The sequence below is a fragment of the Pseudophryne corroboree genome, chromosome 3 (genome assembly GCF_028390025.1).
Source record: "Pseudophryne corroboree isolate aPseCor3 chromosome 3, aPseCor3.hap2, whole genome shotgun sequence".
In the NCBI taxonomy this organism is placed as follows: Eukaryota; Metazoa; Chordata; class Amphibia; order Anura; family Myobatrachidae; genus Pseudophryne; species Pseudophryne corroboree.
In genome coordinates this window covers 468,699,050-468,712,876 of record NC_086446.1, presented here as the reverse complement: position 1 = coordinate 468,712,876, position 13,827 = coordinate 468,699,050, and the positions used below count along the sequence as shown (strand labels likewise).

The window sequence follows — 13,827 nt, the reverse complement described above, 5'->3', positions numbered from 1 at the left end:
TAAATAGAATAATCCCAAGGGAGCTAAATAGAATCTGGTATGTTCAAGACTCAACTTATCATTAGTCGGTCACCATTATATAAAAAAGATTTTTTATTCATAAAATAAACAGTGAATATATACTGTTTCAAATCATCTATGACGAAGGTACATATGAATGTTCTCAGTTCATACAACAGTTCATATTGACATTATTCTATTAGAACCATAACAATTTCTGATAGATAATCTTCTCTGAAGTATAAAATGATCACTGTTAATAACCCAACGTGTTTCGTCCTCAGGACTTCATCAGGGGTTAACAATCAGAATCCTGTATAAAGAGCATTCATCATAGATAATCCTCATTATAGCAGATAGAGTATTATGAATGTGGCAGATAACAGCTCACCATATGGAATATCAGTGAGACTTCATCGGAAAAAACTCCATATAATTAAAAACAATGCAGATTGCTGTAATGGCGCTCAGCGCTTAACTGCAGATCCAACACTTCTTACTGCAGCAGAGCAACCCTGCTATACTGATGAAAGATGCTTGAATAAACGCACCTGAAATGTTGATAACAATGCTGTTGTAGCGATTCTGCTGTTTTGAAAAACCGAGGAGTGCCGCCCGTACACATTGTCTATATATATATATATATAGTATATATATATATATATATATATATATAGAGAGAGAGAGAGAGAAGGAGATGCGGGCAGCACTCAGGAGACTTGTCTTTGAACGTTTTATTGGAGATAGTTCATCCATTTGAACTATCAAAGACAAGTCTCCTGAGTGCCGCCCGCATCTCCTTCTATTCATGGACATTGGCTCCCAGGCAGGGCACCGGAGCAGGTGATTAGTGAGTCACACGAGTGCCGGGTGCATCTAAAGTCTATATATATATATATATCCACTGCTCAAAAAAATAAAAAGAACACTGAAATAACACATCCTAGATCTGAATGAATGAAATATTCTTATTAAATACTTTGTTCTTTACATAGTTGAATGTGCTGACAACAAAATCACACAAAAATGATCAATGGAAATCAAATTTATTAACCCATGGAGGTCTGGATTTCGAGTCACACTCAAAATTAAAGTGGAAAAACACACTACAGGCTGATCCAACTTTGATGTAATGTCCTTAAAACAAGTCAGAATGAGGCTCAGTAGTGTGTGTGGCCTCCACGTGCCTGTATGACCTCCCTACAACGCCTGGGCATGCTCCTGATGAGGTGGCGGATGGTCTCCTGAGGGATATCCTCCCAGGCCTGGACTAAAGCATCCGCCAACTCCTGGACAGTCTGTGGTGCAACGTAGCGTTGGTGGATGGAGCGAGACATGATGTCCCAGATGTGCTCAATTGGATTCAGGTCTGGGGAACGGGCGCGCCAGTCCATAGCATCAATGCCTTCGTCTTGCAGGAACTGCTGACACACTCCAGCCACATGAGGTCTAGCATTGTCTTGCATTAGGAGGAACCCAGGGCTAACTGCACCAGCATATGGTCTCACAAGGGGTCTGAGGATCTCATCTTGGTACCTAATGGCAGTCAGACTACCTCTGGCGAGCACATGGAGGGCTGTGCGGCCCCCCAAAGAAATGCCACCCCACACCATTACTGACCCACTGCCAAACCGGTCATGCTGGAGGATGTTGCAGGCAGCAGAACGTTCTCCTTGGCGTCTCCAGACTCGGTCACGTCTGTCACATGTGCTCAGTGAGAACCTACTTTCATCTGTGAAGAGCACAGGGCGCCAGTGGCGAATTTGCCAATCTTGGTGTTCTCTGGCAAATGCCAAACGTCCAGCTCGCATTGATATGCCATCCTGGATGAGCTGCACTACCTGAGCCACTTGTGTGGGTTGTAGACTCCGTCTCCTGCCACCACTAGAGTGAAAGCACCGCCAGCTTTCAAAAGTGACCAAAACATCAGCCAGAAAGCATAGGAGCTGAGAAGTGGTCTGTGGTCACCACCTGCAGAACAACTCCTTTATTGGGGATGTCTTGCTAATTGCCTATAATTTCCACCTGTTGTCTATTCAATTTGCACAACAGCATGTGAAATTGATTGTCAATCAGTGTTGCTTCCTAAGTGGACAGTTTAATTTCACAGAAGTGTGATTGACTTGGAGTTACATTGTGTTGTTTAAGTGTTCCCTTTATTTTTTTGAGCAGTGTATATATATATATATATATATATATATATGTATATGTATCTATATATATATATATATATATATATATACACACACACACACATATGAAAGCCATGTTCATCTTGCGGCATAATGCATGGCATGCCAGACAGCGATCGCTCCATTAATTCCTATTTTCAAGTCTATATTCTATTATATATATCTAAAATTATAAAAATGTAAATGTATATACATTTAAAAATGGCATCAATCGGGGGGCGAGGCCACGGCGGTGAGCGGGTAGGAAGCAGGTTGGTGGAGCTCCCTGGATGGATTAATCCTGAACCCATCCTGGGGCCCCTTCTGAGGCTCAAACTCGGCCTGTACTTGCACTCTGTCTGTGGGAAGGCGGCAGGCATTGTCTGCGGACCCCTGCCGGAGCTCCCAGCCTGCGCCAGCGGCCGCCCGACTATCGTGCCTAGGCCGCCAGAGGATCCCCGGGCTCAATTTACACTGCACTGCCGCGGGCGCGTGCAGGCGCACGGACCCGCGGCAATCGCCGGGATTTGGCATCCCCTGCACCTGGGGTGAGCGGCGCCCCTCACCTGTGCCCCCTGGTTAATTCTCCCAGCCACTTCTGCCCACCTGGAGCCAGGAATTAAGCTCCTTGTACAGGGAGGGGAGAGACTGTAAAATCCGGCGGCCATCTTGGCTGCAGCTTTCTTCACATATCCTGCCTGTGTGACTCTATGCACTCATGGGGATTGCAGGGCTGAGGGATTTCCTCTGGGCAAGGACTGTCCTGTCTTTTGTTGAACACTACATATTATATATAATCATATCGCCCCAGGTCCCTCTGGCCACCCCCTCTGCTGTACTTTCCTGTTGGATGCCCTGGAGTGCTGCCGACATTGTACCTCCTTCCCTCTGCTGTGCTTTCTGACACTGAATACAGGGACCTTGAGTGCTGTCTGTGCCTTGTCACCATGTTGAGGGGTGGCCAGAGTGCGGCGGCAGCTAAATTGGAGAAGATTGCCCATCAACCGGCTGCTCAGCCGACTCCCCCGGCTGGGGCCGACCCGGGCGCGGACGTGCAGCCACCTCCTCCTTCCATTCAGCAGGTCCTAGAGGCCATAGCAGCCAGTGAACAGCGCCTGTCGGACAAAATGGAGAAGGTGCAGTGTGATCTATCCTTATTACGCCAGGATGTTCAGCGGGTCCGGGAGAGAGTGGGAGAAACGGAGACGCGGGTCTCTAATTTGGAAGACCTCAGCGGCCCCCTCCAACGATCTGTTTCTGCGGTTACACAGCAAGTCTCTACACTGCAAACTAAACTCCTGGATATGGAGGGATGACTTCGCAGAAACAACGTGAGGTTCGTGGGCTTGCCTGAGAAGGAGGAGGGGGCACATCCTGAGGACTTCCTGGAATCCTGGCTGACGGAAGCGTATGGCGCTGAATCCTTTTCATCCCAGTTTGCAGTGGAGCGGGCGCATCGGGTACCGTTCCGGCCTCTGCCCCCAGGCGCCCCGCCACGAACATTTATAGCCAAGTTCCTACACTATAAAGACCGAGACTCTGTTTTACGCCTGGGTCGCACGAAGGGCCCCCTGATTCGAAATGGAGTCCGGGTGTCAGCATTTCCGGAATTCGCTGCGGATGTCCAAAAAGACCGGGCCCAGTTTCTGCCTGTTAAGCAGCGACTTCGCGACCTGAATCTCCCCTATTCGATGCTGTTCCCCTCTCGGCTGCGTGTGGTGGCGGACGCGGAAACTAAGTTCTTCAACTCTCCGAGGGAGGCGGCGGCCTGGCTGGACAGATATGCTCCGGGTGCCCGCCAGCTGGCTCCGGACTGACGCCCAGCTACCTGTCTTCATGGGCCTACAATACGTAAGTATACGTCCAGGGAGCTTCCCCTGGTCATGGTTGTTCTGGACAATGTTGAGCAGTGACTTTACATACAGTATTAGGGGTTTTGTTTCCCTCTGGGTCTGTTTGCTGCGTATAGCGCTGTCGTAGGCCTTCTTGGACTACCAGGGTTGGTGTTTTGTTAGGGATATGTGTATGCCACAGTTCGGGGAGGTATATGGGGAGGGGGGATGTTGCGGGGATGCTGTTTATTTCTCTGATATGTTTTTATTTCTGTTTTGTATTGTTTTTTGTTTTTCATATGATGGCTTATTTTTATGCGAGGTGAGGTTGTGCTGTTTAAGGGGTCTTGGTTTCCGGGGTAGCGCTCTGCAGGGGCGGGAAGGAGCCCAGACAATGCTGCTGTTTGGGTTTTCATGGGGCGCTGCGTCTCAGATTATGCATGGTACGACATGTCTGCTTTAAAGATTTTGGCATGGAACGTCCGGGGCATTAATAATAAAGTAAAGCGGTCCCTGGTATTCAAAATGATTAAGAAATATGGCCCGGACGTTATCTGTTTGAGCGAAACTCATTTGGAGGGAAATAGGCTGTTATCGCTCCGTAGGCCTTGGGTGTGCTGGGCGTATCATTCCTCTCACTCCTCCTCTTCCAGGGGAGTGTCGGTAATGATACGGAGAACTGTACAGTTTGAATTGATCACGGTAAATACTGATCCATATGGCAGGTTCGTGTTTATGGAATGTAAGATGAACTCCCGTGCTTTGCTCATTCTGTCTGTTTATATCCCCCCTCCGTTTTCGTATGATGTCCTGCAGAAACTGCTGCCTCATTTATTGCTGCATCCCCCCATATTCCTGTTATATGTCTGGGGGATTTTAATAATGTGCTGGATGTCTCCCTGGATAGATGGAGGTCCTCTCGAGATCCAGGGGCGGGAGGTGGCCCGTCAACTTCTCACTCTAACTTTGCGGATGTTATAGATAGTGTGCAGTGGGTGGATGTTTGGAGGGTTCGGCACCCTACACTTAGGCAGTACTCATGTTTCTCTGGTACGCATGGCACATTCTCCAGAATCGACCTGGCCCTGGTCTCGCCCGAGCTTCTACCTAGTGTAACGGATGTTCATTATGAGGCGCGAGGGGTGTCTGACCACTCGCCCCTGTTGTTGTCTCTTGATGTGGAGTGCCGGAGGGGACAGTCTTACTGGAGGTTGCATCCATCCTGGTTGATTCAGTTAGGAGAATGCCCGGATTTACAGTCCAGGTGGGAGGGTTTTTTTGCGGATAATGTGGGCTCAGCCCCGGTACATGTTGTCTGGGACACATTCAAAGCATATCTGCGTGGTACGCTGATTGGTAAAATTGCTACCCGCAAGTTGGAGTACAAAGCAACGGAGCGACAGCTAGAGTATTACTATAGGGATTTAGAGACCAGATATTTGGCGGAGGGCACCTCCGCACTAAAGGTACGGTGGTTGTTAGCTAAGGAGGCTTGGCTGGCTCACCTCTCAGACAAAAATGCACGCTCCCTTTTGTTCAGGGCAGCCAATATATATATGCAGGCAGACAGGCCAGGTAGTCTATTAGCTCATTTGGTGCACTATGACCGTCCTGGGAATACGATAGTGCAGATGTCTGGCCCCGACGGCTCCATAGTGAGCAATACCCCTGACATGGTACAGCTGTTCCTTTCGTACTTTAGGGAGATCTATGACTCTTAGATGACATGCTCCGAGGGGGATTTAGATTTATACTTGTCTAAAATACCCCTTTCAAAGCTTCCCCCTGAGGCTAGGGATTCTCTAGACGCGCCCTTGACTTTAGAAGAAGTGACTGCGGCGATAGGAATGTGTCCCGTTGGTAAGTCTGAGGGAAGTGATGGTATTCCCACCGAGCTCTACAAACAGTATGTGCAGTTCTTTGGCCCAAAACTGCTTGAGATGTACACGGATATATTTGCCACCAACCAACTTCCTCCCTCAGTGTCCTAGGCCGTTATTATAGTACTGCCAAAGCCCGGCAAGGACCCCAAACTGATGGAGTCTTATAGACCAATCTCCCTTATCCCTACTGATGCCAAGATCCTGGCAAAAATCCTCGCGGTTCGGCTCAATCTGGTTATCCAAACTGTAATACATCAGGATCAATCTGGCTTCATGCCGGGGAAATCCACGTCCATCAATTTGCGCAGGCTCTATACTGTATTACAGGCTCCACATGATTTCCCCTCGGACGCGGTTATAGTTTCGCTGGATGCGGCTAAGGTCTTCGACAGTGTTGAATGGTCCTATTTGTGGGGAGTCATGAAATATATGGGCTTTGGTCCTAATTTCATACAATGGATCAAACTACTCTATCAGAATCCACGTGCCAGGATCTTGGTCAATGGCTATATATCCTCCTCCTTCACCTTGACTAGGGGCACCAGACAGGGATGCCCCCTTTCCCCCGCCTTATTTGCCATAGCCATCGAACCCTTGGCTTGTCTGGTTAGGTCGCACTCAGACATTGGGGGAGTTGTTACGGGCCCCTGCACTGATAAAATAGCCCTTTATGCGGATGACCTGTTGCTGTTCTTACATGACTATGCCGTGGATATGCCTGTAGTGCTGCAGGTCATAGAGACCTTTGGCGGCTTCTCAGGTCTCCATATAAACTGGTCCAAATCATTTATAATGCCCATCATGGGTTCTCCTCCCCAGGTCCCGAAGATACCCCTGCCCCTGTGCTGGACAAGCCAGTTTAAATACCTGGGGATCCAGGTTACTAATGACCCCTCGGACTTTATACCCTTGAACCTTGACCCTCTTGTACACATGATTGTACGCAAGTCAAGGGCCTGGTGTAAACTCCCGCTGACAATGACGGGTAGGGTTAGCCTTATTAAAATTATAGTTTTGCCCAAGCTACTGTATGTTTTTTCACAATCCCCTGTGTACGTTTTTCCGGCCTTCTTTAAGAAATTAAACAGTATATTGACATCACTGATATGGGCCAATAAAAGGCCCAGAATAAAGCTGACCACCCTTACTAGACAAAAGGGAGACGGGGGCTTGGCCTTGCCTCACTTCCAACTGTACTACTATGCGGCCCAGCTAGCTCACATTGGCATTTGGTTACGGGGTGGAGAGGAGGCTGATTTATGTCGGGCGTTTCTAAGGTGCTATTACCCGGACCTTTCCCCGGCGCAGATTCTTGTGGGAGGGAGCGCTTCCCGACTGTCTCCTCCTATTATTTTTCAGGCCATGAAGATTTGGCTGGCCTTGACAGGTATGTTTGGATATGATGGTATGGCCCCGGATACTCCTCTTTGGCACTCCGCATCGCTTCGTGAGATGGGGTCCTTGGAGGGAGCGGGGGTGTGGGCCCCGTACTCGGTGACTTCCATATCCCAGCTGTATAGCGACGGTGCTCTGAAATCCTTTCAGCACTTAAAAGAGGAGTTTGGTCTCCCGAACTCTTACTTTTACAGATATTTACAGCTCCGGCACGCCTTACAGTCACAGTTCGGGGATTCTCCCCCAGCGCTCCTCCCCTTCCCCATCAAGACCTTTTTATGTGCATTGGGTCAGGTCAAGGTGATCTCCTTCACCTACTCGTACCTTCTTGCAACAATACATGCAGACCCGCTCTCGACCCTTCGGGAACGTTGGGAGCATGATTTAGGCCCTATAGATGTGGAGGAGTGGGGGGTCGCGCTGGGGAACTCGAGCCAGGTCACCAAATCACTGCGGTTCCAACAAATTCAACTCTTTGTACTACACAGATCGTATATGACGCCGAGCAGGTTGGCCAGATTCGGGGCTGGTGGCGCTGCCACTTGTCCTAAATGTGGGACTGCTGGCAGATCATTCTTGCATCTAGTGTAGGAGTGTCCGTCCTTGCAGGTGTTTTGGGCTGGGGTCAGGTCGATTCTGGAACATACGGGGGTACCGAGAGTCATGCTGACTCCGGGATTCTGCATTTTGGGGGTGGGAGGGCCTGATTCTGGGCCTCGGTGGGAGGGTTTGTATGCTCGTAACATTTGCGCCCTTGCTAAGGTATGCATAGCGCGGACATGGATGGCCCCACATTCTCCTACGATGTCGGCATTTAAAGCCCTGGTGAATGACACCGTACTGAAAGATCGGTATGTCTATATGAAAAACAATGCTCTCTCTAAATACGGGAAAATATGGTCCTTCTGGATCAATTCTGTATACTCCTCCCCTGCCCTCAAGCTTTGAGACATTTTGTGCCTTCATGATGGCCTGGTTATCTGGGACTTGTGTAAACGGCCTGGGCCCCTCCCCCAGTATTGGTATTTATATTATGCGGATTCTGTACCTCACCTCGTACGACTACGAGACTATAGGCTTGATGGTATTGATTTGTTTTATTCTGCTTATGTTTTTTTTTATTATTTATTATTTATTTTATTTATATATTTTTTTAAATTATTATTGTTATTTTAGGCACTTTTGTTCGGTGCACTAGGCCATGTCAGGCCTTATAGTTAGGGGGTTAATTGAGCTAGTTTGGGGAGAAATTTGAAAATGTTTTACGAATGTGTTGACATTTATCTTCAGACTTCAGAAAAACTGTTTTTGTGGGTTGCTATTGAGATAGCCTTATGTCTGCCGGTCATGCTTAAACCTATGTGTATATGGTGTGGCGTGGCTATGTAAACTGTATATGTTATATAATGTCACCCGGATCTTCCGGTATACACTGAAATGTCTGTAATTTTTCCATTTTTGTTGAATAAAAATACTCTATTAAAAAAAAAAAATGGCATCAATCAAATTAAGAAAGAGTAAACTAAGCGACTGCACATTATGTCCTCTAGGAGAAATAAAACAATTGTTTTTCAAGTAAGACAAAATAATTTTTACAATTATTAACAATAGATTAACATTACAGAAAGCATCCAAGTGATATACAGGGTGAACCAGCCAACCTCAAGTATGGCTTTGCTGTAAAATGTAGGGTACCATTAAAACTGTAAATTAAGTGAACCAAGAAACTAGTATAGTACTTACTTTTACTTTCATAATATTAAATGTTTGGTTCTGACCATGAATACATGCACCACAAGAGAATGCACCAATGCCACCAACAATTGTGCAATGGGTTTAAAAGGGGTTGCTTTTAAGTTGCTCACCTTGTACAATACAGAATGCATTCTAGTCTTCAATATACAAAAGAGAGTACCAATACCCTAAAATAGAGATCATCCCAGTGACTATAATACTGTACAGAACTATGCTTGTGACTGTTATAAAGATAGAGAGAATTCTATTGACCACTGTACAATACAGAGGGCATCCTAATAATCTCCATACAATAAAGAGCCCATCCTAATGATCAATAAATAATTTAGAGAGCATTCTAGCGGTTCATATACAAAAGAAGGTGCTTCCTAGATAATGCACCAAAGGGAAGGATGATCCGGCACCAGTTTAATAATTTGATAAATGTGATGAAGAACCAAAAGTTGACAATGAGAATACGATATATCCCAAAATATAAGTCCTTATTGGTGGTGCGCCTAGAGTCAGATAAACACACGTTAAACAAAAGGGAGAAACAGAAGACTCTTGTGTGGGCGCACTCTTATTCTAAATAAGATAGAATAGATAAGCGAATAGATAGAAATATTAAAACATCATTTTTATTACTAATTATTAAAAACAAAGAATTACCCATAACCAATGCCTCAAAAGACAGATAAGGTGCATCAAATATGCATAAAATCTGTTAAAATGTTCTGGTCATACTACACATAGTAGTTTGAAAGGAATGTGGACACAGTAAGCCCTACACCCATTTCCCTTGACCAGTAGAGAGAGGTCTGTATTAATTAGACCAAAAAGAATTAGGTCAGTGACACTTTGGGAACCTAATCACTGGTATATGGATGATGCCAAACAAGCAACAGTAGTCATCTTACTTTCATGCCAAATGGTTGAACGGTTATCTTATTAGCAATATCTTTTGCTTTTTCTGTTCTAGATATATATGTGTGTGTGTGTGTGTGTGTGTGTGTGTGTGTGTGTGTGTGTGTGTGTGTGTGTGTGTGTGTGTACTGTGTGTGTGTGTGTACCAGGTATTATAAGATCAAAAAGATCTTAACAGAGGGCACTCACCAGTCCAGCATCTGGCGTGCTGATCTGATGTCTCCTGTGGCTGTCTTGATAAAGGCCCTTTGGGTCGAAACGTTGACAAGTATTTGGTGACTTTGATGTACTAATAAATTCTACAAACATCGCTAGACTGGTCAGTGCCCTCTGTTAGGATCTTTTTGATCTTATAATACCTGGTATATGTGGAAGTCTTAAAAGGCTTTCTTGAGGAGCACCCTGCTGATGACTACTATACAGATGGGAGTCAGACAGTAAACTTGGAATTTATATATATATATATATATATATATATATATATAGTAGCATATCCTTCCCCACCTGTGGCTCAGGTGTATACGGCAAAGGAAAAAGAGGCGGCACTCCAAGGACTTTGTTAAAGCTTGTATTCAAATCATGGTGCAAACAGGACAAACGTGTTCATGGCAATAAAAAAGACATGGCAGGCTTACGACGTTTCAAGGCATCAAAGCCTTTTCCTCAGGTAAGAATACCCATGTGCACATGGGTATTCTTACCTGAGGAAAAGGCTTTGATGCCTTGAAACGTCGTAAGCCTGCCATGTCTTTTTTATTGCCATGAACACGTTTGTCCTGTTTGCAGTGCACCATGATTTGAATACAAGCTTTAACAAAGTCCTTGGAGTGCCGCCTCTTTTTCCTTTGCCGTATACACCTGAGCCACAGGTGGGGAAGGATATGCTACTGTATGATTTCCAGGAGGGCACCCAGGCATTTATTCCTCTACACTGAGTGCCGGATGTGTTTACCAGTATATATATATATATAGTGCATCCAGAAAGTATTCACAGCGCTTCATTTTTTTCTACATTTTGTTATGTTACAGTCTTATTGCAAAATGGAATACATTTATTTTTTTCCCCTCAAAATTCTGCACACAATACCCTATAATGACAACATGAAAAAAGTTTTTTAGAGATTTTTGCAAAGTTCTTAAAAATAAAAGAAACTAAGAAATCACATGTACATAAGTATTCACAGCCTTTGCTCAATACTTTGATGATGCACCTTTGGCAGCAATTACAGCCTCAAGTATTTTTGAATATGATGCCACAAGCTTTGAACATCTCTCTTTGGGCAGTTTCGCCCATTCTTCTTTGCAGCACCTCTCAAGCTCCATCAGGTTGGATAGGAAACATCGGTGCACAGCCATTTTCAAATCTCTCCAGAGATGTTCAATCGGATTCAAGTCTGGGCTCTGGTTGGGCCACTCAGGAACATTCACAGAGTTATCCTGAAGCCACTCCTTTGATATCTTGGCTGTGTGCTTAGGGTCGTTGTCCTGCTGAAAGATGAACCGTCGCCCCAGTCTGAGGTCGAGTGCTCTGGAGCATGTTTTCATCCAGGATATCTCTGTACATTACTGCATTCATCTTTCCCTCTATCCTGACTAGTCTCCCAGTTCCTGCCACTGAAAATCATCCCCACAGCATGATGCTGCCAACACCATGCTTCACTGTAGGGATGGTATTGGCCTGGTGATGAGGGGTGCCTGGTTTCCTCCAAACATGACGCCTGGCATTCACTCCAAAGAGTTCAATCTTTGTCTCATCAGACCAGAGAATTTTGTTTCTCATGGTCAGAGAGTCCTTCAGGTGCAGTTTGGAAAACTCCAGGCAGGCTGCCATATGCTTTTTACTAAGGAGTGGCTTCCATCTGACCACTCTACCATACAGGCCTGATTGGTGGATTGTTGCAGAGATGGTTGCCCTTCTGGAAGGTTCTCCTCTCTCCACAGAGGAATGCTGTAGCTCTGACAGAGTGACCATCAGGTTCTTGGTCACGTCCCTGACTAGGGCTGTTCTCCCCCGATCGCTCAGTTTAGACGGCTGGTCAGCTCTAGGAAGAGTCATGGTGGTTCTGAACTTCTTCCATTTATAGATGATGGAGGCCACTGTGCTCATTGGGACCTTCAAAGCAACAGATATTTTTCTGTACCCTTATCTAGATTTGCGCCTTGAGACAATCCTGTCTCGGAGGTCTACAGACAATTCCTTTGACTTCATGCTTGCTTTGTGCTCAGACATGCACTGTCAAGTGTGGGACCTTATGTAGACAGGTGTGTGACTTTCCAAATCATGTCCAATCAACTGAATTTACCACAGGTAGACTCCAATTGAGTTGTAGGAACATCTCAAGGATGATCAGTGGAAACAGGATGCACCTGAGCTCAATTTTAAACTTTATGGCAAAGGCTGTTAATACTTATGTACATGTGATTTCTTAGTTTTTTATTTTTAATAAATATGCAAAAATCTCCCCAAAAACTTTTTTCACGTTGTCATTATAGGGTATTGTGCATAGAATTTTGAGGGGAAAAATTAATTTATTCCATTTTGGAATAAGGCTGTAACACAACAAAATGTGGAAAAAGTGGAGCGCTGTGAATACTTTCCAGATGCACAATATAAGAATTTGTTTTGGAACTAAGCGCACAAGTGTCAAAGAAATAACACGTACATAATTTATAAGATTGCTTATTAAAAACACTCACCATTAATATCTATGGGTGGCTGCTATAAAACAGTGTATTTGTGAAACACGCATAAAATATATACGGAGTATATGCTGTATCTATATATATATCTATATATATATATATATATATATATATAACAAATGGAAACAGCCCGGCACTCTTCTAAATGTCCAAAGTGCCCCGGTGCCCTCAGTATAAGATCCACCAACAAACAAAAAAATCTGCGGCACTCAGGGTCTTGTGAAAACGTAATTTGTATTAGAACATCAATAAAGTATCCATCGGCGTTTTGGGGACTTCAACCCCTTTGTCAAGATGTGTGCACATCTGTGGGGCCCCATCTAATTTTATATATATATATATATATATATATATATATATATATATCCACACACAGAGGCTCCAGCAGGGGCTATGCTGCAGACAAGACCAGCACTCCATTCATAGCATAAAGTTATTTAATGTCATCCAAGACACGACTAGTGCAAAGTCAGCATATGGCATATTGGAATATTCTCACAAATAACGTCCATGCTGGGGACATGTGTCCAACCCAGCTGTGGCTCCCTCAGTCTGTCTGTCCCCAATGACTACATGCTGCATTCCCAGCTCCCCTACCCTATGCCAAAGCAATATATACCCTCACCAATCCACTCTTACCCCGGGGAGAGATTCACCTGCGCTGCACTTTCCACTATCCAGACCCGCACACCACACAGCAGGTACCATGCGGCCCTCACACCCCACCAGAGGAGGCCAGCACAGGGCACAGGAATCCTGCCCAGCGGAGCTGCTGCCATGTTCCATAACTGCTTGCAACAGATAGGGACCCGGAATAGCAGGTGCACACTTGCGCAGCATAATGACTGTGTGTAAGAGGCTCCTGTCACTCTGAGGCTCCATTATAGAGAGAGCACACCCCCTTTTTCATTTTGTACTTTTGTACTGAGCCCTTAGGGAGCCCTGGCACTCTCCACATGGCCAGCTGTCTCAGTCCTATACAGCGCAGACTTGCTACCCCCGCCCTCCTGTTTACTCTGAGGCTGCGCCCACACCACCTACAGCTCACTGCCCTATTTGGACAAGACGGCTCACATCCCTGACGGTCACTAAGTGGCATATCCTTGGGGCCCCCTCTGACCCTTGGGGCCCGGTACAGTTGTCCCCTTTGACCCCCCTGTCGCCGGCCCTGGGTGTGTTCAA

At 45.7% G+C, this 13,827-nt stretch overlaps 1 protein-coding gene across 1 annotated transcript in view; it reads left to right on the top strand.

Moving 5' to 3' along the window:
• Positions 1-13,827, top strand: part of LOC135056040 (myosin-16-like) — a 580,471-nt gene that overhangs the window by 518,689 nt on the left and 47,955 nt on the right. The window lies entirely within an intron of this gene.